The sequence below is a fragment of the Rhinichthys klamathensis genome, unplaced genomic scaffold, assembly GCF_029890125.1.
Source record: "Rhinichthys klamathensis goyatoka isolate OS25496 unplaced genomic scaffold, OSU_Roscu_1.1 h1tg000001l_1, whole genome shotgun sequence".
Lineage (NCBI taxonomy): Eukaryota > Metazoa > Chordata > Actinopteri > Cypriniformes > Leuciscidae > Rhinichthys > Rhinichthys klamathensis.
The window spans coordinates 3,353,960-3,377,711 of NW_026606555.1; the positions used below are offsets into that span (position 1 = coordinate 3,353,960).

Genomic DNA, 23,752 nt, shown 5'->3' on the forward strand with positions numbered 1-23,752 from the left:
TTTCAAATGGAATTAGCTAACCACCCTCAGGTGAGTCTTGAACGGCAGGTTGGCTTTATCAGCAGTTTCAACGGCAGAGCTTGAGCTCATACAAGGTGTCTGGCCGTGATAAAGAAGAAGCCTCCCCGTCGGGGAATCGAACCCCGGTCTTCCGCGTGACAGGCGGAGATACTGTCCACTATACTAACGAGGACTGGTGGTTACTGCAGTGTCCCTGAGCGGTACGGCACCGTATGCTCAACCGTTGAGAAGTCAAGAATACTGGACATGCGGTCATCTGGTGATGGGGCAGATTCTTATTACATTTGCTCCTTCCTCTAATGGAAATGGCTGTATTATTGTTTTAACAAAAAAGACAAAAAGCTGGGTGGGAGGAGCGTGCACCAGACATTACCCTTGCTGAGCATGGTGGCATGTGTGTGGTAGCACATTGTCCCAACGTCTCATGGTTACAGCTCGAGTTTCTCTTCATTCACGCAGAAATCTTTTGCCTTTTACTAAAGATTTCCGTGGAGGGGAACATTTGCGAGTTACTGGTATTTTTGGATGCTCTGCTCACAGCAGAGCTACATGCGTTTGTTCAAAAACAGAGGACTTTTGGCGGCTTGCTCCGCAGAACTGCAGCAGGTTGGGCCAGCGTTCGAGAGTGGCCCAACGGTTCGGCCGTTTTGTCCATGTCTGGAGCTGGGTGGTCGTCAAACCATCACCACTTTCCCAGTTCACAACTTCAAATCTTGGGTCAGCAGCATGATTGTAAGGTTTACCAATCACAAAAGGGTAGTGGTGGGAGTAACAAAGCCTTTCAAAGCTTTCAACTGATTGCTTTGCAAATTGATTAACTGTTTTGACGCATTCGGAAGGCCACACTGGTGACGCATTCGGAAGGCCCCTGCTGGTCAGACTGGAAATGCAACAGTGGAAATGCCACAAAAACTCAGGCCAAACATGCATAAAACAACCTTTTACAAACCCATTGCAAGCGCTTTCTTGAAGGTAAAATCTTTCAAATGGAATTAGCTAACCACCCTCAGGTGAGTCTTGAACGGCAGGTTGGCTTTATCAGCAGTTTCAACGGCAGAGCTTGAGCTCATACAAGGTGTCTGGCCGTGATAAAGAAGAAGCCTCCCCGTCGGGGAATCGAACCCCGGTCTTCCGCGTGACAGGCGGAGATACTGTCCACTATACTAACGAGGACTGGTGGTTACTGCAGTGTCCCTGAGCGGTACGGCACCGTATGCTCAACCGTTGAGAAGTCAAGAATACTGGACATGCGGTCATCTGGTGATGGGGCAGATTCTTATTACATTTGCTCCTTCCTCTAATGGAAATGGCTGTATTATTGTTTTAACAAAAAAGACAAAAAGCTGGGTGGGAGGAGCGTGCACCAGACATTACCCTTGCTGAGCATGGTGGCATGTGTGTGGTAGCACATTGTCCCAACGTCTCATGGTTACAGCTCGAGTTTCTCTTCATTCACGCATAAATCTTTCGCCTTTTACTAAAGATTTCCGTGGAGGGGAACATTTGCGAGTTACTGGTATTTTTGGATGCTCTGCTCACAGCAGAGCTACATGCGTTTGTTCAAAAACAGAGGACTTTTGGCGGCTTGCTCCGCAGAACTGCAGCAGGTTGGGCCAGCGTTCGAGAGTGGCCCAACGGTTCGGCCGTTTTGTCCATGTCTGGAGCTGGGTGGTCGTCAAACCATCACCACTTTCCCAGTTCACAACTTCAAATCTTGGGTCAGCAGCATGATTGTAAGGTTTACCAATCACAAAAGGGTAGTGGTGGGAGCAACAAAGCCTTTCAAAGCTTTCAACTGATTGCTTTGCAAATTGATTAACTGTTTTGACGCATTCGGAAGGCCACACTGGTGACGCATTCGGAAGGCCCCTGCTGGTCAGACTGGAAATGCAACAGTGGAAATGCCACAAAAACTCAGGCCAAACATGCATAAAACAACCTTTTACAAACCCATTGCAAGCGCTTTCTTGAAGGTAAAATCTTTCAAATGGAATTAGCTAACCACCCTCAGGTGAGTCTTGAATGGCAGGTTGGCTTTATCAGCAGTTTCAACGGCAGAGCTTGAGCTCATACAAGGTGATAAAGAAGAAGCCTAAAGAAGAAGCCTCCCCGTCGGGGAATCGAACCCCGGTCTTCCGCATGACAGGCGGAGATACTGTCCACTATACTAACGAGGACTGGTGGTTACTGCAGTGTCCCTGAGCGGTACGGCACCGTATGCTCAACCGTTGAGAAGTCAAGAATACTGGACATGCGGTCATCTGGTGATGGGGCAGATTCTTATTACATTTGCTCCTTCCTCTAATGGAATTGGCTGTATTATTGTTTTAACAAAAAAGACAAAAAGCTGGGTGGGAGGAGCGTGCACCAGACATTACCCTTGCTGAGCATGGTGGCATGTGTTTGGTAGCACATTGTCCCAACGTCTCATGGTTACAGCTCGAGTTTCTCTTCATTCACGCATAAATCTTTCGCCTTTTACTAAAGATTTCCGTGGAGGGGAACATTTGCGAGTTACTGGTATTTTTGGATGCTCTGCTCACAGCAGAGCTACATGCGTTTGTTCAAAAACAGAGGACTTTTGGCGGCTTGCTCCGCAGAACTGCAGCAGGTTGGGCCAGCGTTCGAGAGTGGCCCAACGGTTCGGCCGTTTTGTCCATGTCTGGAGCTGGGTGGTCGTCAAACCATCACCACTTTCCCAGTTCACAACTTCAAATCTTGGGTCAGCAGCATGATTGTAAGGTTTACCAATCACAAAAGGGTAGTGGTGGGAGCAACAAAGCCTTTCAAAGCTTTCAACTGATTGCTTTGCAAATTGATTAACTGTTTTGACGCATTCGGAAGGCCACACTGGTGACGCATTCGGAAGGCCCCTGCTGGTCAGACTGGAAATGCAACAGTGGAAATGCCACAAAAACTCAGGCCAAACATGCATAAAACAACCTTTTACAAACCCATTGCAAGCGCTTTCTTGAAGGTAAAATCTTTCAAATGGAATTAGCTAACCACCCTCAGGTGAGTCTTGAACGGCAGGTTGGCTTTATCAGCAGTTTCAACGGCAGAGCTTGAGCTCATACAAGGTGTCTGGCCGTGATAAAGAAGAAGCCTCCCCGTCGGGGAATCGAACCCCGGTCTTCCGCGTGACAGGCGGAGATACTGTCCACTATACTAACGAGGACTGGTGGTTACTGCAGTGTCCCTGAGCGGTACGGCACCGTATGCTCAACCGTTGAGAAGTCAAGAATACTGGACATGCGGTCATCTGGTGATGGGGCAGATTCTTATTACATTTGCTCCTTCCTCTAATGGAAATGGCTGTATTATTGTTTTAACAAAAAAGACAAAAAGCTGGGTGGGAGGAGCGTGCACCAGACATTACCCTTGCTGAGCATGGTGGCATGTGTGTGGTAGCACATTGTCCCAACGTCTCATGGTTACAGCTCGAGTTTCTCTTCATTCACGCATAAATCTTTCGCCTTTTACTAAAGATTTCCGTGGAGGGGAACATTTGCGAGTTACTGGTATTTTTGGATGCTCTGCTCACAGCAGAGCTACATGCGTTTGTTCAAAAACAGAGGACTTTTGGCGGCTTGCTCCGCAGAACTGCAGCAGGTTGGGCCAGCGTTCGAGAGTGGCCCAACGGTTCGGCCGTTTTGTCCATGTCTGGAGCTGGGTGGTCGTCAAACCATCACCACTTTCCCAGTTCACAACTTCAAATCTTGGGTCAGCAGCATGATTGTAAGGTTTGCCAATCACAAAAGGGTAGTGGTGGGAGCAACAAAGCCTTTCAAAGCTTTCAACTGATTGCTTTGCAAATTGATTAACTGTTTTGACGCATTCGGAAGGCCACACTGGTGACGCATTCGGAAGGCCCCTGCTGGTCAGACTGGAAATGCAACAGTGGAAATGCCACAAAAACTCAGGCCAAACATGCATAAAACAACCTTTTACAAACCCATTGCAAGCGCTTTCTTGAAGGTAAAATCTTTCAAATGGAATTAGCTAACCACCCTCAGGTGAGTCTTGAACGGCAGGTTGGCTTTATCAGCAGTTTCAACGGCAGAGCTTGAGCTCATACAAGGTGTCTGGCCGTGATAAAGAAGAAGCCTCCCCGTCGGGGAATCGAACCCCGGTCTTCCGCGTGACAGGCGGAGATACTGTCCACTGTACTAACGAGGACTGGTGGTTACTGCAGTGTCCCTGAGCGGTACGGCACCGTATGCTCAACCGTTGAGAAGTCAAGAATACTGGACATGCGGTCATCTGGTGATGGGGCAGATTCTTATTACATTTGCTCCTTCCTCTAATGGAAATGGCTGTATTATTGTTTTAACAAAAAAGACAAAAAGCTGGGTGGGAGGAGCGTGCACCAGACATTACCCTTGCTGAGCATGGTGGCATGTGTGTGGTAGCACATTGTCCCAACGTCTCATGGTTACAGCTCGAGTTTCTCTTCATTCACGCAGAAATCTTTTGCCTTTTACTAAAGATTTCCGTGGAGGGGAACATTTGCGAGTTACTGGTATTTTTGGATGGTCTGCTCACAGCAGAGCTACATGCGTTTGTTCAAAAACAGAGGACTTTTGGCGGCTTGCTCCGCAGAACTGCAGCAGGTTGGGCCAGCGTTCGAGAGTGGCCCAACGGTTCGGCCGTTTTGTCCATGTCTGGAGCTGGGTGGTCGTCAAACCATCACCACTTTCCCAGTTCACAACTTCAAATCTTGGGTCAGCAGCATGATTGTAAGGTTTACCAATCACAAAAGGGTAGTGGTGGGAGCAACAAAGCCTTTCAAAGCTTTCAACTGATTGCTTTGCAAATTGATTAACTGTTTTGACGCATTCGGAAGGCCACACTGGTGACGCATTCGGAAGGCCCCTGCTGGTCAGACTGGAAATGCAACAGTGGAAATGCCACAAAAACTCAGGCCAAACATGCATAAAACAACCTTTTACAAACCCATTGCAAGCGCTTTCTTGAAGGTAAAATCTTTCAAATGGAATTAGCTAACCACCCTCAGGTGAGTCTTGAACGGCAGGTTGGCTTTATCAGCAGTTTCAACGGCAGAGCTTGAGCTCATACAAGGTGTCTGGCCGTGATAAAGAAGAAGCCTCCCCGTCGGGGAATCGAACCCCGGTCTTCCGCGTGACAGGCGGAGATACTGTCCACTATACTAACGAGGACTGGTGGTTACTGCAGTGTCCCTGAGCGGTACGGCACCGTATGCTCAACCGTTGAGAAGTCAAGAATACTGGACATGCGGTCATCTGGTGATGGGGCAGATTCTTATTACATTTGCTCCTTCCTCTAATGGAAATGGCTGTATTATTGTTTTAACAAAAAAGACAAAAAGCTGGGTGGGAGGAGCGTGCACCAGACATTACCCTTGCTGAGCATGGTGGCATGTGTGTGGTAGCACATTGTCCCAACGTCTCATGGTTACAGCTCGAGTTTCTCTTCATTCACGCATAAATCTTTCGCCTTTTACTAAAGATTTCCGTGGAGGGGAACATTTGCGAGTTACTGGTATTTTTGGATGCTCTGCTCACAGCAGAGCTACATGCGTTTGTTCAAAAACAGAGGACTTTTGGCGGCTTGCTCCGCAGAACTGCAGCAGGTTGGGCCAGCGTTCGAGAGTGGCCCAACGGTTCGGCCGTTTTGTCCATGTCTGGAGCTGGGTGGTCGTCAAACCATCACCACTTTCCCAGTTCACAACTTCAAATCTTGGGTCAGCAGCATGATTGTAAGGTTTACCAATCACAAAAGGGTAGTGGTGGGAGCAACAAAGCCTTTCAAAGCTTTCAACTGATTGCTTTGCAAATTGATTAACTGTTTTGACGCATTCGGAAGGCCACACTGGTGACGCATTCGGAAGGCCCCTGCTGGTCAGACTGGAAATGCAACAGTGGAAATGCCACAAAAACTCAGGCCAAACATGCATAAAACAACCTTTTACAAACCCATTGCAAGCGCTTTCTTGAAGGTAAAATCTTTCAAATGGAATTAGCTAACCACCCTCAGGTGAGTCTTGAATGGCAGGTTGGCTTTATCAGCAGTTTCAACGGCAGAGCTTGAGCTCATACAAGGTGATAAAGAAGAAGCCTAAAGAAGAAGCCTCCCCGTCGGGGAATCGAACCCCCGTCTTCCGCATGACAGGCGGAGATACTGTCCACTATACTAACGAGGACTGGTGGTTACTGCAGTGTCCCTGAGCGGTACGGCACCGTATGCTCAACCGTTGAGAAGTCAAGAATACTGGACATGCGGTCATCTGGTGATGGGGCAGATTCTTATTACATTTGCTCCTTCCTCTAATGGAATTGGCTGTATTATTGTTTTAACAAAAAAGACAAAAAGCTGGGTGGGAGGAGCGTGCACCAGACATTACCCTTGCTGAGCATGGTGGCATGTGTTTGGTAGCACATTGTCCCAACGTCTCATGGTTACAGCTCGAGTTTCTCTTCATTCACGCATAAATCTTTCGCCTTTTACTAAAGATTTCCGTGGAGGGGAACATTTGCGAGTTACTGGTATTTTTGGATGCTCTGCTCACAGCAGAGCTACATGCGTTTGTTCAAAAACAGAGGACTTTTGGCGGCTTGCTCCGCAGAACTGCAGCAGGTTGGGCCAGCGTTCGAGAGTGGCCCAACGGTTCGGCCGTTTTGTCCATGTCTGGAGCTGGGTGGTCGTCAAACCATCACCACTTTCCCAGTTCACAACTTCAAATCTTGGGTCAGCAGCATGATTGTAAGGTTTACCAATCACAAAAGGGTAGTGGTGGGAGCAACAAAGCCTTTCAAAGCTTTCAACTGATTGCTTTGCAAATTGATTAACTGTTTTGACGCATTCGGAAGGCCACACTGGTGACGCATTCGGAAGGCCCCTGCTGGTCAGACTGGAAATGCAACAGTGGAAATGCCACAAAAACTCAGGCCAAACATGCATAAAACAACCTTTTACAAACCCATTGCAAGCGCTTTCTTGAAGGTAAAATCTTTCAAATGGAATTAGCTAACCACCCTCAGGTGAGTCTTGAACGGCAGGTTGGCTTTATCAGCAGTTTCAACGGCAGAGCTTGAGCTCATACAAGGTGTCTGGCCGTGATAAAGAAGAAGCCTCCCCGTCGGGGAATCGAACCCCGGTCTTCCGCGTGACAGGCGGAGATACTGTCCACTATACTAACGAGGACTGGTGGTTACTGCAGTGTCCCTGAGCGGTACGGCACCGTATGCTCAACCGTTGAGAAGTCAAGAATACTGGACATGCGGTCATCTGGTGATGGGGCAGATTCTTATTACATTTGCTCCTTCCTCTAATGGAAATGGCTGTATTATTGTTTTAACAAAAAAGACAAAAAGCTGGGTGGGAGGAGCGTGCACCAGACATTACCCTTGCTGAGCATGGTGGCATGTGTGTGGTAGCACATTGTCCCAACGTCTCATGGTTACAGCTCGAGTTTCTCTTCATTCACGCATAAATCTTTCGCCTTTTACTAAAGATTTCCGTGGAGGGGAACATTTGCGAGTTACTGGTATTTTTGGATGCTCTGCTCACAGCAGAGCTACATGCGTTTGTTCAAAAACAGAGGACTTTTGGCGGCTTGCTCCGCAGAACTGCAGCAGGTTGGGCCAGCGTTCGAGAGTGGCCCAACGGTTCGGCCGTTTTGTCCATGTCTGGAGCTGGGTGGTCGTCAAACCATCACCACTTTCCCAGTTCACAACTTCAAATCTTGGGTCAGCAGCATGATTGTAAGGTTTGCCAATCACAAAAGGGTAGTGGTGGGAGCAACAAAGCCTTTCAAAGCTTTCAACTGATTGCTTTGCAAATTGATTAACTGTTTTGATGCATTCGGAAGGCCACACTGGTGACGCATTCGGAAGGCCCCTGCTGGTCAGACTGGAAATGCAACAGTGGAAATGCCACAAAAACTCAGGCCAAACATGCATAAAACAACCTTTTACAAACCCATTGCAAGCGCTTTCTTGAAGGTAAAATCTTTCAAATGGAATTAGCTAACCACCCTCAGGTGAGTCTTGAACGGCAGGTTGGCTTTATCAGCAGTTTCAACGGCAGAGCTTGAGCTCATACAAGGTGTCTGGCCGTGATAAAGAAGAAGCCTCCCCGTCGGGGAATCGAACCCCGGTCTTCCGCGTGACAGGCGGAGATACTGTCCACTGTACTAACGAGGACTGGTGGTTACTGCAGTGTCCCTGAGCGGTACGGCACCGTATGCTCAACCGTTGAGAAGTCAAGAATACTGGACATGCGGTCATCTGGTGATGGGGCAGATTCTTATTACATTTGCTCCTTCCTCTAATGGAAATGGCTGTATTATTGTTTTAACAAAAAAGACAAAAAGCTGGGTGGGAGGAGCGTGCACCAGACATTACCCTTGCTGAGCATGGTGGCATGTGTGTGGTAGCACATTGTCCCAACGTCTCATGGTTACAGCTCGAGTTTCTCTTCATTCACGCAGAAATCTTTTGCCTTTTACTAAAGATTTCCGTGGAGGGGAACATTTGCGAGTTACTGGTATTTTTGGATGCTCTGCTCACAGCAGAGCTACATGCGTTTGTTCAAAAACAGAGGACTTTTGGCGGCTTGCTCCGCAGAACTGCAGCAGGTTGGGCCAGCGTTCGAGAGTGGCCCAACGGTTCGGCCGTTTTGTCCATGTCTGGAGCTGGGTGGTCGTCAAACCATCACCACTTTCCCAGTTCACAACTTCAAATCTTGGGTCAGCAGCATGATTGTAAGGTTTACCAATCACAAAAGGGTAGTGGTGGGAGCAACAAAGCCTTTCAAAGCTTTCAACTGATTGCTTTGCAAATTGATTAACTGTTTTGACGCATTCGGAAGGCCACACTGGTGACGCATTCGGAAGGCCCCTGCTGGTCAGACTGGAAATGCAACAGTGGAAATGCCACAAAAACTCAGGCCAAACATGCATAAAACAACCTTTTACAAACCCATTGCAAGCGCTTTCTTGAAGGTAAAATCTTTCAAATGGAATTAGCTAACCACCCTCAGGTGAGTCTTGAATGGCAGGTTGGCTTTATCAGCAGTTTCAACGGCAGAGCTTGAGCTCATACAAGGTGATAAAGAAGAAGCCTAAAGAAGAAGCCTCCCCGTCGGGGAATCGAACCCCCGTCTTCCGCATGACAGGCGGAGATACTGTCCACTATACTAACGAGGACTGGTGGTTACTGCAGTGTCCCTGAGCGGTACGGCACCGTATGCTCAACCGTTGAGAAGTCAAGAATACTGGACATGCGGTCATCTGGTGATGGGGCAGATTCTTATTACATTTGCTCCTTCCTCTAATGGAATTGGCTGTATTATTGTTTTAACAAAAAAGACAAAAAGCTGGGTGGGAGGAGCGTGCACCAGACATTACCCTTGCTGAGCATGGTGGCATGTGTTTGGTAGCACATTGTCCCAACGTCTCATGGTTACAGCTCGAGTTTCTCTTCATTCACGCATAAATCTTTCGCCTTTTACTAAAGATTTCCGTGGAGGGGAACATTTGCGAGTTACTGGTATTTTTGGATGCTCTGCTCACAGCAGAGCTACATGCGTTTGTTCAAAAACAGAGGACTTTTGGCGGCTTGCTCCGCAGAACTGCAGCAGGTTGGGCCAGCGTTCGAGAGTGGCCCAACGGTTCGGCCGTTTTGTCCATGTCTGGAGCTGGGTGGTCGTCAAACCATCACCACTTTCCCAGTTCACAACTTCAAATCTTGGGTCAGCAGCATGATTGTAAGGTTTACCAATCACAAAAGGGTAGTGGTGGGAGCAACAAAGCCTTTCAAAGCTTTCAACTGATTGCTTTGCAAATTGATTAACTGTTTTGACGCATTCGGAAGGCCACACTGGTGACGCATTCGGAAGGCCCCTGCTGGTCAGACTGGAAATGCAACAGTGGAAATGCCACAAAAACTCAGGCCAAACATGCATAAAACAACCTTTTACAAACCCATTGCAAGCGCTTTCTTGAAGGTAAAATCTTTCAAATGGAATTAGCTAACCACCCTCAGGTGAGTCTTGAACGGCAGGTTGGCTTTATCAGCAGTTTCAACGGCAGAGCTTGAGCTCATACAAGGTGTCTGGCCGTGATAAAGAAGAAGCCTCCCCGTCGGGGAATCGAACCCCGGTCTTCCGCGTGACAGGCGGAGATACTGTCCACTATACTAACGAGGACTGGTGGTTACTGCAGTGTCCCTGAGCGGTACGGCACCGTATGCTCAACCGTTGAGAAGTCAAGAATACTGGACATGCGGTCATCTGGTGATGGGGCAGATTCTTATTACATTTGCTCCTTCCTCTAATGGAAATGGCTGTATTATTGTTTTAACAAAAAAGACAAAAAGCTGGGTGGGAGGAGCGTGCACCAGACATTACCCTTGCTGAGCATGGTGGCATGTGTGTGGTAGCACATTGTCCCAACGTCTCATGGTTACAGCTCGAGTTTCTCTTCATTCACGCATAAATCTTTCGCCTTTTACTAAAGATTTCCGTGGAGGGGAACATTTGCGAGTTACTGGTATTTTTGGATGCTCTGCTCACAGCAGAGCTACATGCGTTTGTTCAAAAACAGAGGACTTTTGGCGGCTTGCTCCGCAGAACTGCAGCAGGTTGGGCCAGCGTTCGAGAGTGGCCCAACGGTTCGGCCGTTTTGTCCATGTCTGGAGCTGGGTGGTCGTCAAACCATCACCACTTTCCCAGTTCACAACTTCAAATCTTGGGTCAGCAGCATGATTGTAAGGTTTGCCAATCACAAAAGGGTAGTGGTGGGAGCAACAAAGCCTTTCAAAGCTTTCAACTGATTGCTTTGCAAATTGATTAACTGTTTTGATGCATTCGGAAGGCCACACTGGTGACGCATTCGGAAGGCCCCTGCTGGTCAGACTGGAAATGCAACAGTGGAAATGCCACAAAAACTCAGGCCAAACATGCATAAAACAACCTTTTACAAACCCATTGCAAGCGCTTTCTTGAAGGTAAAATCTTTCAAATGGAATTAGCTAACCACCCTCAGGTGAGTCTTGAACGGCAGGTTGGCTTTATCAGCAGTTTCAACGGCAGAGCTTGAGCTCATACAAGGTGTCTGGCCGTGATAAAGAAGAAGCCTCCCCGTCGGGGAATCGAACCCCGGTCTTCCGCGTGACAGGCGGAGATACTGTCCACTGTACTAACGAGGACTGGTGGTTACTGCAGTGTCCCTGAGCGGTACGGCACCGTATGCTCAACCGTTGAGAAGTCAAGAATACTGGACATGCGGTCATCTGGTGATGGGGCAGATTCTTATTACATTTGCTCCTTCCTCTAATGGAAATGGCTGTATTATTGTTTTAACAAAAAAGACAAAAAGCTGGGTGGGAGGAGCGTGCACCAGACATTACCCTTGCTGAGCATGGTGGCATGTGTGTGGTAGCACATTGTCCCAACGTCTCATGGTTACAGCTCGAGTTTCTCTTCATTCACGCAGAAATCTTTTGCCTTTTACTAAAGATTTCCGTGGAGGGGAACATTTGCGAGTTACTGGTATTTTTGGATGCTCTGCTCACAGCAGAGCTACATGCGTTTGTTCAAAAACAGAGGACTTTTGGCGGCTTGCTCCGCAGAACTGCAGCAGGTTGGGCCAGCGTTCGAGAGTGGCCCAACGGTTCGGCCGTTTTGTCCATGTCTGGAGCTGGGTGGTCGTCAAACCATCACCACTTTCCCAGTTCACAACTTCAAATCTTGGGTCAGCAGCATGATTGTAAGGTTTACCAATCACAAAAGGGTAGTGGTGGGAGCAACAAAGCCTTTCAAAGCTTTCAACTGATTGCTTTGCAAATTGATTAACTGTTTTGACGCATTCGGAAGGCCACACTGGTGACGCATTCGGAAGGCCCCTGCTGGTCAGACTGGAAATGCAACAGTGGAAATGCCACAAAAACTCAGGCCAAACATGCATAAAACAACCTTTTACAAACCCATTGCAAGCGCTTTCTTGAAGGTAAAATCTTTCAAATGGAATTAGCTAACCACCCTCAGGTGAGTCTTGAACGGCAGGTTGGCTTTATCAGCAGTTTCAACGGCAGAGCTTGAGCTCATACAAGGTGTCTGGCCGTGATAAAGAAGAAGCCTCCCCGTCGGGGAATCGAACCCCGGTCTTCCGCGTGACAGGCGGAGATACTGTCCACTATACTAACGAGGACTGGTGGTTACTGCAGTGTCCCTGAGCGGTACGGCACCGTATGCTCAACCGTTGAGAAGTCAAGAATACTGGACATGCGGTCATCTGGTGATGGGGCAGATTCTTATTACATTTGCTCCTTCCTCTAATGGAAATGGCTGTATTATTGTTTTAACAAAAAAGACAAAAAGCTGGGTGGGAGGAGCGTGCACCAGACATTACCCTTGCTGAGCATGGTGGCATGTGTGTGGTAGCACATTGTCCCAACGTCTCATGGTTACAGCTCGAGTTTCTCTTCATTCACGCATAAATCTTTCGCCTTTTACTAAAGATTTCCGTGGAGGGGAACATTTGCGAGTTACTGGTATTTTTGGATGCTCTGCTCACAGCAGAGCTACATGCGTTTGTTCAAAAACAGAGGACTTTTGGCGGCTTGCTCCGCAGAACTGCAGCAGGTTGGGCCAGCGTTCGAGAGTGGCCCAACGGTTCGGCCGTTTTGTCCATGTCTGGAGCTGGGTGGTCGTCAAACCATCACCACTTTCCCAGTTCACAACTTCAAATCTTGGGTCAGCAGCATGATTGTAAGGTTTACCAATCACAAAAGGGTAGTGGTGGGAGCAACAAAGCCTTTCAAAGCTTTCAACTGATTGCTTTGCAAATTGATTAACTGTTTTGACGCATTCGGAAGGCCACACTGGTGACGCATTCGGAAGGCCCCTGCTGGTCAGACTGGAAATGCAACAGTGGAAATGCCACAAAAACTCAGGCCAAACATGCATAAAACAACCTTTTACAAACCCATTGCAAGCGCTTTCTTGAAGGTAAAATCTTTCAAATGGAATTAGCTAACCACCCTCAGGTGAGTCTTGAACGGCAGGTTGGCTTTATCAGCAGTTTCAACGGCAGAGCTTGAGCTCATACAAGGTGTCTGGCCGTGATAAAGAAGAAGCCTCCCCGTCGGGGAATCGAACCCCGGTCTTCCGCGTGACAGGCGGAGATACTGTCCACTATACTAACGAGGACTGGTGGTTACTGCAGTGTCCCTGAGCGGTACGGCACCGTATGCTCAACCGTTGAGAAGTCAAGAATACTGGACATGCGGTCATCTGGTGATGGGGCAGATTCTTATTACATTTGCTCCTTCCTCTAATGGAAATGGCTGTATTATTGTTTTAACAAAAAAGACAAAAAGCTGGGTGGGAGGAGCGTGCACCAGACATTACCCTTGCTGAGCATGGTGGCATGTGTGTGGTAGCACATTGTCCCAACGTCTCATGGTTACAGCTCGAGTTTCTCTTCATTCACGCATAAATCTTTCGCCTTTTACTAAAGATTTCCGTGGAGGGGAACATTTGCGAGTTACTGGTATTTTTGGATGCTCTGCTCACAGCAGAGCTACATGCGTTTGTTCAAAAACAGAGGACTTTTGGCGGCTTGCTCCGCAGAACTGCAGCAGGTTGGGCCAGCGTTCGAGAGTGGCCCAACGGTTCGGCCGTTTTGTCCATGTCTGGAGCTGGGTGGTCGTCAAACCATCACCACTTTCCCAGTTCACAACTTCAAATCTTGGGTCAGCAGCATGATTGTAAGGTTTGCCAATCACAAAAGGGTAGTGGTGGGAGCAACAAAGCCTTTCAAAGCTTTCAACTGATTGCTTTGCAAATTGATTAACTGTTTTGATGCATTCGGAAGGCCACACTGGTGACGCATTCGGAAGGCCCCTGCTGGTCAGACTGGAAATGCAACAGTGGAAATGCCACAAAAACTCAGGCCAAACATGCATAAAACAACCTTTTACAAACCCATTGCAAGCGCTTTCTTGAAGGTAAAATCTTTCAAATGGAATTAGCTAACCACCCTCAGGTGAGTCTTGAACGGCAGGTTGGCTTTATCAGCAGTTTCAACGGCAGAGCTTGAGCTCATACAAGGTGTCTGGCCGTGATAAAGAAGAAGCCTCCCCGTCGGGGAATCGAACCCCGGTCTTCCGCGTGACAGGCGGAGATACTGTCCACTGTACTAACGAGGACTGGTGGTTACTGCAGTGTCCCTGAGCGGTACGGCACCGTATGCTCAACCGTTGAGAAGTCAAGAATACTGGACATGCGGTCATCTGGTGATGGGGCAGATTCTTATTACATTTGCTCCTTCCTCTAATGGAAATGGCTGTATTATTGTTTTAACAAAAAAGACAAAAAGCTGGGTGGGAGGAGCGTGCACCAGACATTACCCTTGCTGAGCATGGTGGCATGTGTGTGGTAGCACATTGTCCCAACGTCTCATGGTTACAGCTCGAGTTTCTCTTCATTCACGCAGAAATCTTTTGCCTTTTACTAAAGATTTCCGTGGAGGGGAACATTTGCGAGTTACTGGTATTTTTGGATGCTCTGCTCACAGCAGAGCTACATGCGTTTGTTCAAAAACAGAGGACTTTTGGCGGCTTGCTCCGCAGAACTGCAGCAGGTTGGGCCAGCGTTCGAGAGTGGCCCAACGGTTCGGCCGTTTTGTCCATGTCTGGAGCTGGGTGGTCGTCAAACCATCACCACTTTCCCAGTTCACAACTTCAAATCTTGGGTCAGCAGCATGATTGTAAGGTTTACCAATCACAAAAGGGTAGTGGTGGGAGCAACAAAGCCTTTCAAAGCTTTCAACTGATTGCTTTGCAAATTGATTAACTGTTTTGACGCATTCGGAAGGCCACACTGGTGACGCATTCGGAAGGCCCCTGCTGGTCAGACTGGAAATGCAACAGTGGAAATGCCACAAAAACTCAGGCCAAACATGCATAAAACAACCTTTTACAAACCCATTGCAAGCGCTTTCTTGAAGGTAAAATCTTTCAAATGGAATTAGCTAACCACCCTCAGGTGAGTCTTGAACGGCAGGTTGGCTTTATCAGCAGTTTCAACGGCAGAGCTTGAGCTCATACAAGGTGTCTGGCCGTGATAAAGAAGAAGCCTCCCCGTCGGGGAATCGAACCCCGGTCTTCCGCGTGACAGGCGGAGATACTGTCCACTATACTAACGAGGACTGGTGGTTACTGCAGTGTCCCTGAGCGGTACGGCACCGTATGCTCAACCGTTGAGAAGTCAAGAATACTGGACATGCGGTCATCTGGTGATGGGGCAGATTCTTATTACATTTGCTCCTTCCTCTAATGGAAATGGCTGTATTATTGTTTTAACAAAAAAGACAAAAAGCTGGGTGGGAGGAGCGTGCACCAGACATTACCCTTGCTGAGCATGGTGGCATGTGTGTGGTAGCACATTGTCCCAACGTCTCATGGTTACAGCTCGAGTTTCTCTTCATTCACGCATAAATCTTTCGCCTTTTACTAAAGATTTCCGTGGAGGGGAACATTTGCGAGTTACTGGTATTTTTGGATGCTCTGCTCACAGCAGAGCTACAAGCGTTTGTTCAAAAACAGAGGACTTTTGGCGGCTTGCTCCGCAGAACTGCAGCAGGTTGGGCCAGCGTTCGAGAGTGGCCCAACGGTTCGGCCGTTTTGTCCATGTCTGGAGCTGGGTGGTCGTCAAACCATCACCACTTTCCCAGTTCACAACTTCAAATCTTGGGTCAGCAGCATGATTGTAAGGTTTACCAATCACAAAAGGGTAGTGGTGGGAGCAACAAAGCCTTTCAAAGCTTTCAACTGATTGCTTTGCAAATTGATTAACTGTTTTGACGCATTCGGAAGGCCACACTGGTGACGCATTCGGAAGGCCCCTGCTGGTCAGACTGGAAATGCAACAGTGGAAATGCCACAAAAACTCAGGCCAAACATGCATAAAACAACCTTTTACAAACCCATTGCAAGCGCTTTCTTGAAGGTAAAATCTTTCAAATGGAATTAGCTAACCACCCTCAGGTGAGTCTTGAATGGCAGGTTGGCTTTATCAGCAGTTTCAACGGCAGAGCTTGAGCTCATACAAGGTGATAAAGAAGAAGCCTAAGGAAGAAGCCTCCCCGTCGGGGAATCGAACCCCGGTCTTCCGCATGACAGGCGGAGATACTGTCCACTATACTAACGAGGACTGGTGGTTACTGCAGTGTCCCTGAGCGGTACGGCACCGTATGCTCAACCGTTGAGAAGTCAAGAATACTGGACATGTGGTCATCTGGTGATGGGGCAGATTCTTATTACATTTGCTCCTTCCTCTAATGGAATTGGCTGTATTATTGTTTTAACAAAAAAGACAAAAAGCTGGGTGGGAGGAGCGTGCACCAGACATTACCCTTGCTGAGCATGGTGGCATGTGTTTGGTAGCACATTGTCCCAACATCTCATGGTTACAGCTCGAGTTTCTCTTCATTCACGCATAAATCTTTCGCCTTTTACTAAAGATTTCCGTGGAGGGGAACATTTGCGAGTTACTGGTATTTTTGGATGCTCTGCTCACAGCAGAGCTACATGCGTTTGTTCAAAAACAGAGGACTTTTGGCGGCTTGCTCCGCAGAACTGCAGCAGGTTGGGCCAGCGTTCGAGAGTGGCCCAACGGTTCGGCCGTTTTGTCCATGTCTGGAGCTGGGTGGTCGTCAAACCATCACCACTTTCCCAGTTCACAACTTCAAATCTTGGGTCAGCAGCATGATTGTAAGGTTTACCAATCACAAAAGGGTAGTGGTGGGAGCAACAAAGCCTTTCAAAGCTTTCAACTGATTGCTTTGCAAATTGATTAACTGTTTTGACGCATTCGGAAGGCCACACTGGTGACGCATTCGGAAGGCCCCTGCTGGTCAGACTGGAAATGCAACAGTGGAAATGCCACAAAAACTCAGGCCAAACATGCATAAAACAACCTTTTACAAACCCATTGCAAGCGCTTTCTTGAAGGTAAAATCTTTCAAATGGAATTAGCTAACCACCCTCAGGTGAGTCTTGAACGGCAGGTTGGCTTTATCAGCAGTTTCAACGGCAGAGCTTGAGCTCATACAAGGTGTCTGGCCGTGATAAAGAAGAAGCCTCCCCGTCGGGGAATCGAACCCCGGTCTTCCGCGTGACAGGCGGAGATACTGTCCACTATACTAACGAGGACTGGTGGTTACTGCAGTGTCCCTGAGCGGTACGGCACCGTATGCTCAACCGTTGAGAAGTCAAGAATACTGGACATGCGGTCATCTGGTGATGGGGCAGATTCTTATTACATTTGCTCCTTCCTCTAATGGAAATGGCTGTATTATTGTTTTAACAAAAAAGACAAAAAGCTGGGTGGGAGGAGCGTGCACCAGACATTACCCTTGCTGAGCATGGTGGCATGTGTGTGGTAGCACATTGTCCCAACGTCTCATGGTTACAGCTCGAGTTTCTCTTCATTCACGCATAAATCTTTCGCCTTTTACTAAAGATTTCCGTGGAGGGGAACATTTGCGAGTTACTGGTATTTTTGGATGCTCTGCTCACAGCAGAGCTACATGCGTTTGTTCAAAAACAGAGGACTTTTGGCGGCTTGCTCCGCAGAACTGCAGCAGGTTGGGCCAGCGTTCGAGAGTGGCCCAACGGTTCGGCCGTTTTGTCCATGTCTGGAGCTGGGTGGTCGTCAAACCATCACCACTTTCCCAGTTCACAACTTCAAATCTTGGGTCAGCAGCATGATTGTAAGGTTTGCCAATCACAAAAGGGTAGTGGTGGGAGCAACAAAGCCTTTCAAAGCTTTCAACTGATTGCTTTGCAAATTGATTAACTGTTTTGATGCATTCGGAAGGCCACACTGGTGACGCATTCGGAAGGCCCCTGCTGGTCAGACTGGAAATGCAACAGTGGAAATGCCACAAAAACTCAGGCCAAACATGCATAAAACAACCTTTTACAAACCCATTGCAAGCGCTTTCTTGAAGGTAAAATCTTTCAAATGGAATTAGCTAACCACCCTCAGGTGAGTCTTGAACGGCAGGTTGGCTTTATCAGCAGTTTCAACGGCAGAGCTTGAGCTCATACAAGGTGTCTGGCCGTGATAAAGAAGAAGCCTCCCCGTCGGGGAATCGAACCCCGGTCTTCCGCGTGACAGGCGGAGATACTGTCCACTATACTAACGAGGACTGGTGGTTACTGCAGTGTCCCTGAGCGGTACGGCACCGTATGCTCAACCGTTGAGAAGTCAAGAATACTGGACATGCGGTCATCTGGTGATGGGGCAGATTCTTATTACATTTGCTCCTTCCTCTAATGGAAATGGCTGTATTATTGTTTTAACAAAAAAGACAAAAAGCTGGGTGGGAGGAGCGTGCACCAGACATTACCCTTGCTGAGCATGGTGGCATGTGTGTGGTAGCACATTGTCCCAACGTCTCATGGTTACAGCTCGAGTTTCTCTTCATTCACGCAGAAATCTTTTGCCTTTTACTAAAGATTTCCGTGGAGGGGAACATTTGCGAGTTACTGGTATTTTTGGATGCTCTGCTCACAGCAGAGCTACATGCGTTTGTTCAAAAACAGAGGACTTTTGGCGGCTTGCTCCGCAGAACTGCAGCAGGTTGGGCCAGCGTTCGAGAGTGGCCCAACGGTTCGGCCGTTTTGTCCATGTCTGGAGCTGGGTGGTCGTCAAACCATCACCACTTTCCCAGTTCACAACTTCAAATCTTGGGTCAGCAGCATGATTGTAAGGTTTACCAATCACAAAAGGGTAGTGGTGGGAGCAACAAAGCCTTTCAAAGCTTTCAACTGATTGCTTTGCAAATTGATTAACTGTTTTGACGCATTCGGAAGGCCACACTGGTGACGCATTCGGAAGGCCCCTGCTGGTCAGACTGGAAATGCAACAGTGGAAATGCCACAAAATCTCAGGCCAAACATGCATAAAACAACCTTTTACAAACCCATTGCAAGCGCTTTCTTGAAGGTAAAATCTTTCAAATGGAATTAGCTAACCACCCTCAGGTGAGTCTTGAACGGCAGGTTGGCTTTATCAGCAGTTTCAACGGCAGAGCTTGAGCTCATACAAGGTGTCTGGCCGTGATAAAGAAGAAGCCTCCCCGTCGGGGAATCGAACCCCGGTCTTCCGCGTGACAGGCGGAGATACTGTCCACTATACTAACAAGGACTGGTGGTTACTGCAGTGTCCCTGAGCGGTACGCCACCGTATGCTCAACCGTTGAGAAGTCAAGAATACTGGACATGCGGTCATCTGGTGATGGGGCAGATTCTTATTACATTTGCTCCTTCCTCTAATGGAATTGGCTGTATTATTGTTTTAACAAAAAAGACAAAAAGCTGGGTGGGAGGAGCGTGCACCAGACATTACCCTTGCTGAGCATGGTGGCATGTGTTTGGTAGCACATTGTCCCAACGTCTCATGGTTACAGCTCGAGTTTCTCTTCATTCACGCATAAATCTTTCGCCTTTTACTAAAGATTTCCGTGGAGGGGAACATTTGCGAGTTACTGGTATTTTTGGATGCTCTGCTCACAGCAGAGCTACATGCGTTTGTTCAAAAACAGAGGACTTTTGGCGGCTTGCTCCGCAGAACTGCAGCAGGTTGGGCCAGCGTTCGAAAGTGGCCCAACGGTTCGGCCGTTTTGTCCATGTCTGGAGCTGGGTGGTCGTCAAACCATCACCACTTTCCCAGTTCACAACTTCAAATCTTGGGTCAGCAGCATGATTGTAAGGTTTACCAATCACAAAAGGGTAGTGGTGGGAGCAACAAAGCCTTTCAAAGCTTTCAACTGATTGCTTTGCAAATTGATTAACTGTTTTGACGCATTCGGAAGGCCACACTGGTGACGCATTCGGAAGGCCCCTGCTGGTCAGACTGGAAATGCAACAGTGGAAATGCCACAAAAACTCAGGCCAAACATGCATAAAACAACCTTTTACAAACCCATTGCAAGCGCTTTCTTGAAGGTAAAATCTTTCAAATGGAATTAGCTAACCACCCTCAGGTGAGTCTTGAACGGCAGGTTGGCTTTATCAGCAGTTTCAACGGCAGAGCTTGAGCTCATACAAGGTGTCTGGCCGTGATAAAGAAGAAGCCTCCCCGTCGGGGAATCGAACCCCGGTCTTCCGCGTGACAGGCGGAGATACTGTCCACTATACTAACGAGGACTGGTGGTTACTGCAGTGTCCCTGAGCGGTACGGCACCGTATGCTCAACCGTTGAGAAGTCAAGAATACTGGACATGCGGTCATCTGGTGATGGGGCAGATTCTTATTACATTTGCTCCTTCCTCTAATGGAAATGGCTGTATTATTGTTTTAACAAAAAAGACAAAAAGCTGGGTGGGAGGAGCGTGCACCAGACATTACCCTTGCTGAGCATGGTGGCATGTGTGTGGTAGCACATTGTCCCAACGTCTCATGGTTACAGCTCGAGTTTCTCTTCATTCACGCATAAATCTTTCGCCTTTTACTAAAGATTTCCGTGGAGGGGAACATTTGCGAGTTACTGGTATTTTTGGATGCTCTGCTCACAGCAGAGCTACATGCGTTTGTTCAAAAACAGAGGACTTTTGGCGGCTTGCTCCGCAGAACTGCAGCAGGTTGGGCCAGCGTTCGAGAGTGGCCCAACGGTTCGGCCGTTTTGTCCATGTCTGGAGCTGGGTGGTCGTCAAACCATCACCACTTTCCCAGTTCACAACTTCAAATCTTGGGTCAGCAGCATGATTGTAAGGTTTGCCAATCACAAAAGGGTAGTGGTGGGAGCAACAAAGCCTTTCAAAGCTTTCAACTGATTGCTTTGCAAATTGATTAACTGTTTTGATGCATTCGGAAGGCCACACTGGTGACGCATTCGGAAGGCCCCTGCTGGTCAGACTGGAAATGCAACAGTGGAAATGCCACAAAAACTCAGGCCAAACATGCATAAAACAACCTTTTACAAACCCATTGCAAGCGCTTTCTTGAAGGTAAAATCTTTCAAATGGAATTAGCTAACCACCCTCAGGTGAGTCTTGAACGGCAGGTTGGCTTTATCAGCAGTTTCAACGGCAGAGCTTGAGCTCATACAAGGTGTCTGGCCGTGATAAAGAAGAAGCCTCCCCGTCGGGGAATCGAACCCCGGTCTTCCGCGTGACAGGCGGAGATACTGTCCACTATACTAACGAGGACTGGTGGTTACTGCAGTGTCCCTGAGCGGTACGGCACCGTATGCTCAACCGTTGAGAAGTCAAGAATACTGGACATGCGGTCATCTGGTGATGGGGCAGATTCTTATTACATTTGCTCCTTCCTCTAATGGAAATGGCTGTATTATTGTTTTAACAAAAAAGACAAAAAGCTGGGTGGGAGGAGCGTGCACCAGACATTACCCTTGCTGAGCATGGTGGCATGTGTGTGGTAGCACATTGTCCCAACGTCTCATGGTTACAGCTCGAGTTTCTCTTCATTCACGCAGAAATCTTTTGCCTTTTACTAAAGATTTCCGTGGAGGGGAACATTTGCGAGTTACTGGTATTTTTGGATGCTCTGCTCACAGCAGAGCTACATGCGTTTGTTCAAAAACAGAGGACTTTTGGCGGCTTGCTCCGCAGAACTGCAGCAGGTTGGGCCAGCGTTCGAGAGTGGCCCAACGGTTCGGCCGTTTTGTCCATGTCTGGAGCTGGGTGGTCGTCAAACCATCACCACTTTCCCAGTTCACAACTTCAAATCTTGGGTCAGCAGCATGATTGTAAGGTTTACCAATCACAAAAGGGTAGTGGTGGGAGCAACAAAGCCTTTCAAAGCTTTCAACTGATTGCTTTGCAAATTGATTAACTGTTTTGACACATTCGGAAGGCCACACTGGTGACGCATTCGGAAGGCCCCTGCTGGTCAGACTGGAAATGCAACAGTGGAAATGCCACAAAAACTCAGGCCAAACATGCATAAAACAACCTTTAACAAACCCATTGCAAGCGCTTTCTTGAAGGTAAAATCTTTCAAATGGAATTAGCTAACCACCCTCAGGTGAGTCTTGAACGGCAGGTTGGCTTTATCAGCAGTTTCAACGGCAGAGCTTGAGCTCATACAAGGTGTCTGGCCGTGATAAAGAAGAAGCCTCCCCGTCGGGGAATCGAACCCCGGTCTTCCGCGTGACAGGCGGAGATACTGTCCACTATACTAACGAGGACTGGTGGTTACTGCAGTGTCCCTGAGCGGTACGGCACCGTATGCTCAACCGTTGAGAAGTCAAGAATACTGGACATGCGGTCATCTGGTGATGGGGCAGATTCTTATTACATTTGCTCCTTCCTCTAATGGAAATGGCTGTATTATTGTTTTAACAAAAAAGACAAAAAGCTGGGTGGGAGGAGCGTGCACCAGACATTACCCTTGCTGAGCATGGTGGCATGTGTGTGGTAGCACATTGTCCCAACGTCTCATGGTTACAGCTCGAGTTTCTCTTCATTCACGCAGAAATCTTTTGCCTTTTACTAAAGATTTCCGTGGAGGGGAACATTTGCGAGTTACTGGTATTTTTGGATGCTCTGCTCACAGCAGAGCTACATGCGTTTGTTCAAAAACAGAGGACTTTTGGCGGCTTGCTCCGCAGAACTGCAGCAGGTTGGGCCAGCGTTCGAGAGTGGCCCAACGGTTCGGCCGTTTTGTCCATGTCTGGAGCTGGGTGGTCGTCAAACCATCACCACTTTCCCAGTTCACAACTTCAAATCTTGGGTCAGCAGCATGATTGTAAGGTTTACCAATCACAAAAGGGTAGTGGTGGGAGCAACAAAGCCTTTCAAAGCTTTCAACTGATTGCTTTGCAAATTGATTAACTGTTTTGACGCATTCGGAAGGCCACACTGGTGACGCATTCGGAAGGCCCCTGCTGGTCAGACTGGAAATGCAACAGTGGAAATGCCACAAAATCTCAGGCCAAACATGCATAAAACAACCTTTTACAAACCCATTGCAAGCGCTTTCTTGAAGGTAAAATCTTTCAAATGGAATTAGCTAACCACCCTCAGGTGAGTCTTGAACGGCAGGTTGGCTTTATCAGCAGTTTCAACGGCAGAGCTTGAGCTCATACAAGGTGTCTGGCCGTGATAAAGAAGAAGCCTCCCCGTCGGGGAATCGAACCCCGGTCTTCCGCGTGACAGGCGGAGATACTGTCCACTATACTAACAAGGACTGGTGGTTACTGCAGTGTCCCTGAGCGGTACGCCACCGTATGCTCAACCGTTGAGAAGTCAAGAATACTGGACATGCGGTCATCTGGTGATGGGGCAGATTCTTATTACATTTGCTCCTTCCTCTAATGGAATTGGCTGTATTATTGTTTTAACAAAAAAGACAAAAAGCTGGGTGGGAGGAGCGTGCACCAGACATTACCCTTGCTGAGCATGGTGGCATGTGTTTGGTAGCACATTGTCCCAACGTCTCATGGTTACAGCTCGAGTTTCTCTTCATTCACGCATAAATCTTTCGCCTTTTACTAAAGATTTCCGTGGAGGGGAACATTTGCGAGTTACTGGTATTTTTGGATGCTCTGCTCACAGCAGAGCTACATGCGTTTGTTCAAAAACAGAGGACTTTTGGCGGCTTGCTCCGCAGAACTGCAGCAGGTTGGGCCAGCGTTCGAAAGTGGCCCAACGGTTCGGCCGTTTTGTCCATGTCTGGAGCTGGGTGGTCGTCAAACCATCACCACTTTCCCA

The 23,752-nt window shown here is 48.1% G+C and overlaps 42 non-coding genes across 42 annotated transcripts; 24 read left to right on the top strand and 18 right to left on the bottom strand.

Moving 5' to 3' along the window:
• Positions 1–121: 121 nt before the first annotated feature.
• Positions 122–193, bottom strand: trnad-guc (transfer RNA aspartic acid (anticodon GUC)). The gene has a single exon. It is a non-coding gene; the product is annotated as a tRNA-Asp (tRNA).
• A 260-nt stretch (positions 194–453) lies between these two features.
• Positions 454–568, top strand: LOC130077478 (U5 spliceosomal RNA). Its single transcript, XR_008805776.1, has one exon. It is a non-coding gene; the product is annotated as a U5 spliceosomal RNA (small nuclear RNA).
• Positions 569–1,122: 554 nt separating this feature from the next.
• Positions 1,123–1,194, bottom strand: trnad-guc (transfer RNA aspartic acid (anticodon GUC)). Its single transcript has one exon. It is a non-coding gene; the product is annotated as a tRNA-Asp (tRNA).
• Positions 1,195–1,454: 260 nt separating this feature from the next.
• LOC130103434 (U5 spliceosomal RNA) lies at positions 1,455–1,569 on the top strand. The gene has a single exon (XR_008809357.1). It is a non-coding gene; the product is annotated as a U5 spliceosomal RNA (small nuclear RNA).
• An 889-nt stretch (positions 1,570–2,458) lies between these two features.
• On the top strand, positions 2,459–2,573 carry LOC130103495 (U5 spliceosomal RNA). The gene has a single exon (XR_008809364.1). It is a non-coding gene; the product is annotated as a U5 spliceosomal RNA (small nuclear RNA).
• A 554-nt stretch (positions 2,574–3,127) lies between these two features.
• On the bottom strand, positions 3,128–3,199 carry trnad-guc (transfer RNA aspartic acid (anticodon GUC)). The gene has a single exon. It is a non-coding gene; the product is annotated as a tRNA-Asp (tRNA).
• Positions 3,200–3,459: 260 nt separating this feature from the next.
• LOC130103562 (U5 spliceosomal RNA) lies at positions 3,460–3,574 on the top strand. Its single transcript, XR_008809380.1, has one exon. It is a non-coding gene; the product is annotated as a U5 spliceosomal RNA (small nuclear RNA).
• A 554-nt stretch (positions 3,575–4,128) lies between these two features.
• On the bottom strand, positions 4,129–4,200 carry trnad-guc (transfer RNA aspartic acid (anticodon GUC)). The gene has a single exon. It is a non-coding gene; the product is annotated as a tRNA-Asp (tRNA).
• Positions 4,201–4,460: 260 nt separating this feature from the next.
• LOC130079538 (U5 spliceosomal RNA) lies at positions 4,461–4,575 on the top strand. The gene has a single exon (XR_008806475.1). It is a non-coding gene; the product is annotated as a U5 spliceosomal RNA (small nuclear RNA).
• A 554-nt stretch (positions 4,576–5,129) lies between these two features.
• On the bottom strand, positions 5,130–5,201 carry trnad-guc (transfer RNA aspartic acid (anticodon GUC)). The gene has a single exon. It is a non-coding gene; the product is annotated as a tRNA-Asp (tRNA).
• Positions 5,202–5,461: 260 nt separating this feature from the next.
• LOC130103598 (U5 spliceosomal RNA) lies at positions 5,462–5,576 on the top strand. Its single transcript, XR_008809383.1, has one exon. It is a non-coding gene; the product is annotated as a U5 spliceosomal RNA (small nuclear RNA).
• Positions 5,577–6,465: 889 nt separating this feature from the next.
• Positions 6,466–6,580, top strand: LOC130103721 (U5 spliceosomal RNA). The gene has a single exon (XR_008809395.1). It is a non-coding gene; the product is annotated as a U5 spliceosomal RNA (small nuclear RNA).
• Positions 6,581–7,134: 554 nt separating this feature from the next.
• Positions 7,135–7,206, bottom strand: trnad-guc (transfer RNA aspartic acid (anticodon GUC)). Its single transcript has one exon. It is a non-coding gene; the product is annotated as a tRNA-Asp (tRNA).
• A 260-nt stretch (positions 7,207–7,466) lies between these two features.
• On the top strand, positions 7,467–7,581 carry LOC130103773 (U5 spliceosomal RNA). The gene has a single exon (XR_008809402.1). It is a non-coding gene; the product is annotated as a U5 spliceosomal RNA (small nuclear RNA).
• Positions 7,582–8,135: 554 nt separating this feature from the next.
• On the bottom strand, positions 8,136–8,207 carry trnad-guc (transfer RNA aspartic acid (anticodon GUC)). The gene has a single exon. It is a non-coding gene; the product is annotated as a tRNA-Asp (tRNA).
• Positions 8,208–8,467: 260 nt separating this feature from the next.
• Positions 8,468–8,582, top strand: LOC130077525 (U5 spliceosomal RNA). The gene has a single exon (XR_008805783.1). It is a non-coding gene; the product is annotated as a U5 spliceosomal RNA (small nuclear RNA).
• Positions 8,583–9,471: 889 nt separating this feature from the next.
• LOC130103836 (U5 spliceosomal RNA) lies at positions 9,472–9,586 on the top strand. Its single transcript, XR_008809404.1, has one exon. It is a non-coding gene; the product is annotated as a U5 spliceosomal RNA (small nuclear RNA).
• A 554-nt stretch (positions 9,587–10,140) lies between these two features.
• Positions 10,141–10,212, bottom strand: trnad-guc (transfer RNA aspartic acid (anticodon GUC)). Its single transcript has one exon. It is a non-coding gene; the product is annotated as a tRNA-Asp (tRNA).
• A 260-nt stretch (positions 10,213–10,472) lies between these two features.
• Positions 10,473–10,587, top strand: LOC130103890 (U5 spliceosomal RNA). The gene has a single exon (XR_008809412.1). It is a non-coding gene; the product is annotated as a U5 spliceosomal RNA (small nuclear RNA).
• Positions 10,588–11,141: 554 nt separating this feature from the next.
• Positions 11,142–11,213, bottom strand: trnad-guc (transfer RNA aspartic acid (anticodon GUC)). The gene has a single exon. It is a non-coding gene; the product is annotated as a tRNA-Asp (tRNA).
• A 260-nt stretch (positions 11,214–11,473) lies between these two features.
• Positions 11,474–11,588, top strand: LOC130077582 (U5 spliceosomal RNA). Its single transcript, XR_008805805.1, has one exon. It is a non-coding gene; the product is annotated as a U5 spliceosomal RNA (small nuclear RNA).
• A 554-nt stretch (positions 11,589–12,142) lies between these two features.
• On the bottom strand, positions 12,143–12,214 carry trnad-guc (transfer RNA aspartic acid (anticodon GUC)). Its single transcript has one exon. It is a non-coding gene; the product is annotated as a tRNA-Asp (tRNA).
• A 260-nt stretch (positions 12,215–12,474) lies between these two features.
• LOC130103948 (U5 spliceosomal RNA) lies at positions 12,475–12,589 on the top strand. The gene has a single exon (XR_008809423.1). It is a non-coding gene; the product is annotated as a U5 spliceosomal RNA (small nuclear RNA).
• Positions 12,590–13,143: 554 nt separating this feature from the next.
• On the bottom strand, positions 13,144–13,215 carry trnad-guc (transfer RNA aspartic acid (anticodon GUC)). The gene has a single exon. It is a non-coding gene; the product is annotated as a tRNA-Asp (tRNA).
• A 260-nt stretch (positions 13,216–13,475) lies between these two features.
• Positions 13,476–13,590, top strand: LOC130104009 (U5 spliceosomal RNA). The gene has a single exon (XR_008809428.1). It is a non-coding gene; the product is annotated as a U5 spliceosomal RNA (small nuclear RNA).
• A 554-nt stretch (positions 13,591–14,144) lies between these two features.
• On the bottom strand, positions 14,145–14,216 carry trnad-guc (transfer RNA aspartic acid (anticodon GUC)). Its single transcript has one exon. It is a non-coding gene; the product is annotated as a tRNA-Asp (tRNA).
• Positions 14,217–14,476: 260 nt separating this feature from the next.
• LOC130077638 (U5 spliceosomal RNA) lies at positions 14,477–14,591 on the top strand. Its single transcript, XR_008805812.1, has one exon. It is a non-coding gene; the product is annotated as a U5 spliceosomal RNA (small nuclear RNA).
• A 554-nt stretch (positions 14,592–15,145) lies between these two features.
• Positions 15,146–15,217, bottom strand: trnad-guc (transfer RNA aspartic acid (anticodon GUC)). Its single transcript has one exon. It is a non-coding gene; the product is annotated as a tRNA-Asp (tRNA).
• Positions 15,218–15,477: 260 nt separating this feature from the next.
• Positions 15,478–15,592, top strand: LOC130104061 (U5 spliceosomal RNA). The gene has a single exon (XR_008809433.1). It is a non-coding gene; the product is annotated as a U5 spliceosomal RNA (small nuclear RNA).
• Positions 15,593–16,481: 889 nt separating this feature from the next.
• On the top strand, positions 16,482–16,596 carry LOC130104118 (U5 spliceosomal RNA). Its single transcript, XR_008809438.1, has one exon. It is a non-coding gene; the product is annotated as a U5 spliceosomal RNA (small nuclear RNA).
• A 554-nt stretch (positions 16,597–17,150) lies between these two features.
• Positions 17,151–17,222, bottom strand: trnad-guc (transfer RNA aspartic acid (anticodon GUC)). Its single transcript has one exon. It is a non-coding gene; the product is annotated as a tRNA-Asp (tRNA).
• A 260-nt stretch (positions 17,223–17,482) lies between these two features.
• Positions 17,483–17,597, top strand: LOC130104166 (U5 spliceosomal RNA). The gene has a single exon (XR_008809442.1). It is a non-coding gene; the product is annotated as a U5 spliceosomal RNA (small nuclear RNA).
• Positions 17,598–18,151: 554 nt separating this feature from the next.
• Positions 18,152–18,223, bottom strand: trnad-guc (transfer RNA aspartic acid (anticodon GUC)). Its single transcript has one exon. It is a non-coding gene; the product is annotated as a tRNA-Asp (tRNA).
• A 260-nt stretch (positions 18,224–18,483) lies between these two features.
• On the top strand, positions 18,484–18,598 carry LOC130077697 (U5 spliceosomal RNA). Its single transcript, XR_008805822.1, has one exon. It is a non-coding gene; the product is annotated as a U5 spliceosomal RNA (small nuclear RNA).
• An 886-nt stretch (positions 18,599–19,484) lies between these two features.
• LOC130104216 (U5 spliceosomal RNA) lies at positions 19,485–19,599 on the top strand. Its single transcript, XR_008809452.1, has one exon. It is a non-coding gene; the product is annotated as a U5 spliceosomal RNA (small nuclear RNA).
• Positions 19,600–20,153: 554 nt separating this feature from the next.
• Positions 20,154–20,225, bottom strand: trnad-guc (transfer RNA aspartic acid (anticodon GUC)). The gene has a single exon. It is a non-coding gene; the product is annotated as a tRNA-Asp (tRNA).
• Positions 20,226–20,485: 260 nt separating this feature from the next.
• LOC130104338 (U5 spliceosomal RNA) lies at positions 20,486–20,600 on the top strand. The gene has a single exon (XR_008809483.1). It is a non-coding gene; the product is annotated as a U5 spliceosomal RNA (small nuclear RNA).
• Positions 20,601–21,154: 554 nt separating this feature from the next.
• trnad-guc (transfer RNA aspartic acid (anticodon GUC)) lies at positions 21,155–21,226 on the bottom strand. The gene has a single exon. It is a non-coding gene; the product is annotated as a tRNA-Asp (tRNA).
• Positions 21,227–21,486: 260 nt separating this feature from the next.
• On the top strand, positions 21,487–21,601 carry LOC130077812 (U5 spliceosomal RNA). The gene has a single exon (XR_008805835.1). It is a non-coding gene; the product is annotated as a U5 spliceosomal RNA (small nuclear RNA).
• Positions 21,602–22,155: 554 nt separating this feature from the next.
• trnad-guc (transfer RNA aspartic acid (anticodon GUC)) lies at positions 22,156–22,227 on the bottom strand. Its single transcript has one exon. It is a non-coding gene; the product is annotated as a tRNA-Asp (tRNA).
• A 260-nt stretch (positions 22,228–22,487) lies between these two features.
• Positions 22,488–22,602, top strand: LOC130077857 (U5 spliceosomal RNA). The gene has a single exon (XR_008805838.1). It is a non-coding gene; the product is annotated as a U5 spliceosomal RNA (small nuclear RNA).
• Positions 22,603–23,488: 886 nt separating this feature from the next.
• LOC130104389 (U5 spliceosomal RNA) lies at positions 23,489–23,603 on the top strand. The gene has a single exon (XR_008809484.1). It is a non-coding gene; the product is annotated as a U5 spliceosomal RNA (small nuclear RNA).
• The last annotated feature ends 149 nt before the right edge of the window (positions 23,604–23,752 follow it).